Raw genomic sequence first — 6,047 nt, forward strand, 5'->3', positions numbered from 1 at the left:
GTCTTGAAAGAAAGATTTATGTTCCGCGACATCAAGTAGGATCAAAATTTTGATACCGTACTGTATAATTCGTCTTGCCCGGAGTGTTCATTTGTTAATAAAATTAGATGTTATTCTTTTAATTTCATTCTTTATGAAACTTTATCTAGAAAAATAGTGCGCAATCGAAAGACTTACTTATTGCGATACAACTCTCGTATAACATTACCGAAATTACCTTGGTAATCTTGGTACTTGTTTGGGACGTAGCAGTCCCAGGCCACGATGGATCGCCGCCTCTGATTATCGTTCATCCGCCCTCATTTAGGCCACCTGATGCACGATGCTGTTGCTTGCTTCTCGCCGCTGGTAGTGTTGCAGGGGAGGACGATCTGGGATTGTACCCAAGAACACGTCCAGTTGTCTCTTGAAGGTCTCCAGGGTGAACTCCCCCTCTCTTAGATCCCTTGGTAGGGCGTTGAACAGCCTTGTGGCCCTTCCACGGAAAGTGATCCTTCCCGCAGGGATTGAAATCTGACTGCTGATCTGTTACGTAGGGGGGGGGGATCTTGCAGAGTCTCCTCCTTCTCTCGTTGTGATATGTCTTAATCCTGAAGGTCTCGCTCTCGAAGTTTGACACCATTCCGGTTATCATTTTCCATGTGTACAGAATGACATACCTCTCCCGTCTCCTCTGCAGTGAGTACAGACCCAGTCGCTGTAACCTCTCCCAGAAGTTAAACTTCTCCATCCCTCTGATCCCGGAAGTAAAGCTTCGTTGGACTCCTTGCAGTTGCCGTATTGCGCCTAGTGTGAACGGAGTCCAGAGCTGGCAGTAGTATTCAAGGATAGGTATTACAAGGGCTCTGAAGAGTGTGATCATCGGTTCCGCTTCTCTCGTTCTGAACGTCCGCCAGATCCATCCCATCTGTCGTCTACCTTTTGCGGTTATTGCCGGTATGTGATTACCAAAATTGACCTGATTGTTCATCAACACTCCTAGATCGCGAACGAGTCTCTTCTTTTCGATTTCCGAGTTGTCAGGTGCCTGGTAGCGGTGATCCATTCCAGCTCTTCCGAATCCTCTGTACAGACTGTACCTCAGGACCTCAAACTTGGTCCCGTTGAACTGCATATGTTGTTCACTTGGGCCCAGTCATATATTGCAGAGAGGTCTTCTTGCAACCTCTTACTGTCCATCCTGTCCGTGATGGTCATTAATATCCTGGTGTCGTCCGCGAATGACGATACAGTGGCTTGGTTCACTGCCACATCTATGTCGGCGATGTGGATGAGGAAGAGGATTGGGCCGAGTACCGTTCCCTGTGATACTCCACTCTTCACCCTAGCCACGCTCGATCTCGAGCCTCCAACAACTACAGCTTGTAGTCTTTCTGTTAGGAAGCTATGGATCCATGCCAGCAATTCACCTCCGACTCCCGGCAGTCTTAATTTTCTGAAGAGCACTCCATGGTCAACTTTGTCAAACGCTTTCGCACTTTAGGTCAATGTTGGTGATCACATACCGGCAATAACCGCAAAAGGTAGACGACAGATGGGGTGGATCTGGCGGACGTTCAGAACGAGAGAAGCAGAACCGATGATCACACTCTTCAGAGCCCTTGTAACACCTATCCTTGAATACTACTGCCAGCTCTGGACTCCGTTCACACTAGGCGCAATACGGCAACTGGAAGGAGTCCAACGAACCTTTACTTCCTCAGATCCGCGGTCAGATTTCAATCCCTGCGGGAAGGATCACTTTCCGTGGCAGGGCCAAGGCTGTTCAACGCCCTACCAAGGGATCTAAGAGAGGAGGAGTTCACCCTGGAGACCTTCCAGAGACAACTAGACGTGTTCCTGGGCACAATCCCAGATCGACCTCCCTTGCAACACTACCAGCTTCGAGAAGCAAGCAACAGCATCGTGCATCAGGTGGCCCAAATGAGGGCGGATGAACGATAACCAGAGGCGGCTATCCATCGTGGCCTGGGACTGCTATGTCCCAAACAAATACTAAGGATACTAAGGATACTAAAGATTAATCTACCAATCTAAAAAATTATCCACATATACATATAAAAAATCAGTCTTTTATTTGTATATATGGGGCTTATTTTTGAGATTGGTAGATTAAAGTAGACATCCATGTAGGGAAGGTGAAACATAAAAATAACTGTGTAAAAATAACTGTAAGCAAACTAAAACATGAAAAAATACCTGTAAGTGGTAACTGGTAAAAACTTAACAAGTAACAACTAACATGTTGACACTATATATACACTGGGAACCTTATTTCTAACAGTTATTTCCAGGGGAACCTAGGGGAACCATATTTTATTGAGAATTAGTTGCTAGAAAAAAAGGCTCCAAGTAGAAATACGTGCAATAAAATATGGTTCCCCTAGGTTCCCCTGAAAATAACTGTAAGAAATAAGGTTCCCAGTGAAAATATTATAAAAGGAACCTTATTTCTGACAGTTATATTCAGGGGAATCAAGGGGAACCATATTTTATTGCAATAGTAACAGGCTGAGGTTGACAACATTACACCAAAATCTTTCGTACAGTTTTATTCTGCAATTTATATTATGTATGTATCATGCTGGTTTTTTAATAATAATTAATACTATTAAGTAAAATCTAAAGGCTTTGTCTATAAATGTAGCGGTAGCGCTGTAGCGGCAAAACCTCGTATCGCTACTTAAATATGTAGCGGGCGCTACCGCTACCGCTACATTGCCTTAAATGTAGCGCCGCTACCGCTACCGCTACTGAAAATGTAGCGGCCGCTACATGTAGCGCGCTACTGCCCACCTCTGTAGTAGGTCACTATGAGCATTGTGATGTGTAGCGTCTCTATGCGCATTGTGATGTGTAGCGTCACTATGCGCATTGTGATGTGTAGGTCACTATGTAATGTCATGCTACCTCAACATCAGCGTGAGGTGCCGGGAGCACTCAAATGAAGAGCCTCTATCATTCCCCGGACTGTTGAATGTCATGCTACCTCTACGTTAGCGTGAAGTGCTCGTAGCAATTCTCCGTGCATCAAAGATCTAGTTTACTAGTGATGACGGACCAGCCAATGAGGGGTTGCGAAATTAACCCCTAAGTATTTCAAAAATCTGCCGTCATCGAGGTTCAAATATTCGTTTATATGGAAAATGTACCTACTCAAAAATTGCATGGTTCCTCAACCTTGGACAGCTGGCAACTTTGTGCTGAAAGTCTGGCATTTGCTGGTGCATCATTACCATTGTAATGGAATGCGGGCATTATTAGAGGCGAGTTTAGCGTCGCTATTCAAAGGCTAGAAGAGCATTATACAATTAATCGAATTAACTTTAGTATTTGCAACGCAACGCGGAAGCATCGTGAATAGAAGAAAATTCGCGTTGAAATCCAACCTGATAAACAATCATTAATTGCGTTGGATTTTTTTTAGCAATGATCCAGCCTACAATGATCCTTTGTTCTGGCAGTATTACTGTGAAAATGTTATTCATCTTCCTGGTATCGTTACCGATTTCGGATCAATCTTTTCATGGAGATGACATGCAAGCGCAAAGAAATTTTAAACGGATCTTTAAGATTTCTACTCTAAGTGTCTTAGCAGCAAGTAATTTTATCTATGAAATTAATCCTGCCAATGTTATTTACCTGCCTATGGTAAGAATGTGAACGACGACACATGAACATGATAAAAAAGTCACAAGACAGTTTACTCATTTATTAAAGTTATCTCTATCATAAGCTAATTCTTAGGTTCGTACTTAGTTACAGTTGAAACTCGTTATATTTCGTATTCTGCCTGCATAATTGAGTGAGTCTATGAAAAATATATTTTTGTTTTAAAACTTTTTTTATTATTTAATGAAAATGCATCTCTAGAACAAGTTATACTTAAGTTAACCACCTCAAAAAAAATGAACGAAATCGCACGCGCTCTAGCAACTGTTTCTGGTAGACTGATATATACAAGCGTACTGTTGTGTTTGACAGCGAGCAACGGTTGTTTATTTGTAAATTGGTATCCGTTTGAGGCCGGTTCCCATTGACTGGTTGAGTTCGCCTGGTAATAAAGGGCTTGTCATCGTGAACCACGAAGCCATCAAAGATTCATTTTCAATGTTGCACTCACTTTGCAGTTGCGATCTTGCAGATAGATTCAATAAGGGGAGCGCAGCCGTGCACCACCAATTTTGTGCACAAATAAGCCCTGAATCGAACGCCTTGGATCTCTCCGGACCTACATCAATCAGCCGTGCACCACTCGGCTTTGTCCTCTTCCGGCCTTGACCACCACCTGCCGTGCACCACCAGGCCGCGGATCAAATATGACTTCCAGGCATCGTTAAATTGCGTAATTTTACGTTCATCGCATCTGAGGTTAGGTTTCAGATTGCATAGTTCTGTTCCAAAATTTATCGTCCTTCGAAAAGTGGCCGTTCGACCGAGGGCTGGTTCGACCCACGGCCTAGATACGGACGGCTTGAAGTGTTGAAGGCTACGTTCCGGAAGGCAGGAATCATGATGGTCCATTACATCCAGGGCAGTGGTGGTCTTCGGCAGGCGACCCGATACGGACGGCTTGAAGTGCTGAAGGTTACGTCCCGGAAGGCAGGAATCATGATGGTCCATTACATCCAGGGCAGTGGTGGTCTTCGGCAGGCGACCCTCAGTAAGTTAATCACTCCTAACTCTAAAATTCTTGCTACATTTCGATTCATTTCGTTCAACTCTTCAAGAGAAAGTTTCCTAACCGAAGCGCACTATACAATATAGACTTCAAATACAAATGTTATTCTCTACGTTGATCCCCATGTTTGTTTTTCCAAAGCCTTTTCATCGCCTCATCACAGGCACTTATGCTCGACGTCAGGGCTTGCTCTCTTTCAGTCAGGGAGAGGTGGCGCTGTTGCTCCTCACTCAGTTCGTTCTCCAGCCTCTGACGTTCTTCTTTCTTCCGTTGCGTGTATCTCTTGGTATGCTTCTGGTTGAGCTTCTTCGTCCGTTGTTCCTTCTCTTCTGGAGTGAACTTGTTGTACACACTGTAGGGAAGTCGGTCTTGCTTTTGGTTTGTTTTGTTCCTGTTCTTGGATGTTTTGTTGACCGCACCGGAACTCGGTCCTGGTGCTGGCGACCTTAGAGATTGCGACGAATCTTGGTTGCTTCCTGAGCCTGTCGAACACTCTCTATGAAAGTCTTCGGGACTGCCAAATGATTTCCCTTCATACTGGGAAGACCCTACGCTATCATAGGCATTCTCGCCCATGCTTGAAGTACATGCATAACCGTAAGATGTTTCCCCATAGGGTGAATGAAAAGAAGTCTGGAAACCTGATGAATTCTGGCTGTATGCGTCGTGATGACTGACAAGCTCATTCGTATCTTGCAGTGATCCTATAAGTTCGCCTTCATCACACCCGACTTCATACTCACACCTTGAGTAACTCGCTGATTCGTTTCCTGCTTGGAAAAGAGACTCAGCCCATAAACTTGTTTGTTGACCATGCGGATGATTGGTATCGAGGTACACATTCGCATCAGACATTGAATTAGGATCATTTACCAACGTCCTTCCGTGTGTTCTCACCACTTGGGTCTGCACATTCCGACTATCCAAGTTAAAGTATTCCAAGTTGTAACTGGTTATCTCGTCATCCAGCAAAGAATTTACGCGCCAGCTCTCGAATGCACTTGAAGGCGAATCAAAATCCTGGTTATTTGAGATCCTTGCGTTGTCTGGTATCTCCTGGAAAACGTCATTTTCTTGAAAGAGGTTGGATCCATTCATTTTTTGCTGGATTTTTTCCTTGTAATTTTCTACAGGAGACGACTGTCCTTCGGCGTAGAGATGTCCTTGCTTCGAAGTGTCGTGATACTTGAGAGTTTTGATCTTTTTTTGGCCCCCTCTTCTGCTGCGATTGTCCTGAAATAATGAGATAATGTGTCAACTTGTTATGCATAGAAGTTAAATGAGAAAATACTCAATTTATGAGAAACCACTATTCATGAAAGCAAAAAATCATTTGAGCTGAAAAAAAGGTTTCTTCTTTAGTATT

Source organism: Hyalella azteca, unplaced genomic scaffold, assembly GCF_000764305.2.
Source record: "Hyalella azteca isolate HAZT.00-mixed unplaced genomic scaffold, Hazt_2.0.2 contig12591, whole genome shotgun sequence".
In the NCBI taxonomy this organism is placed as follows: Eukaryota; Metazoa; Arthropoda; class Malacostraca; order Amphipoda; family Hyalellidae; genus Hyalella; species Hyalella azteca.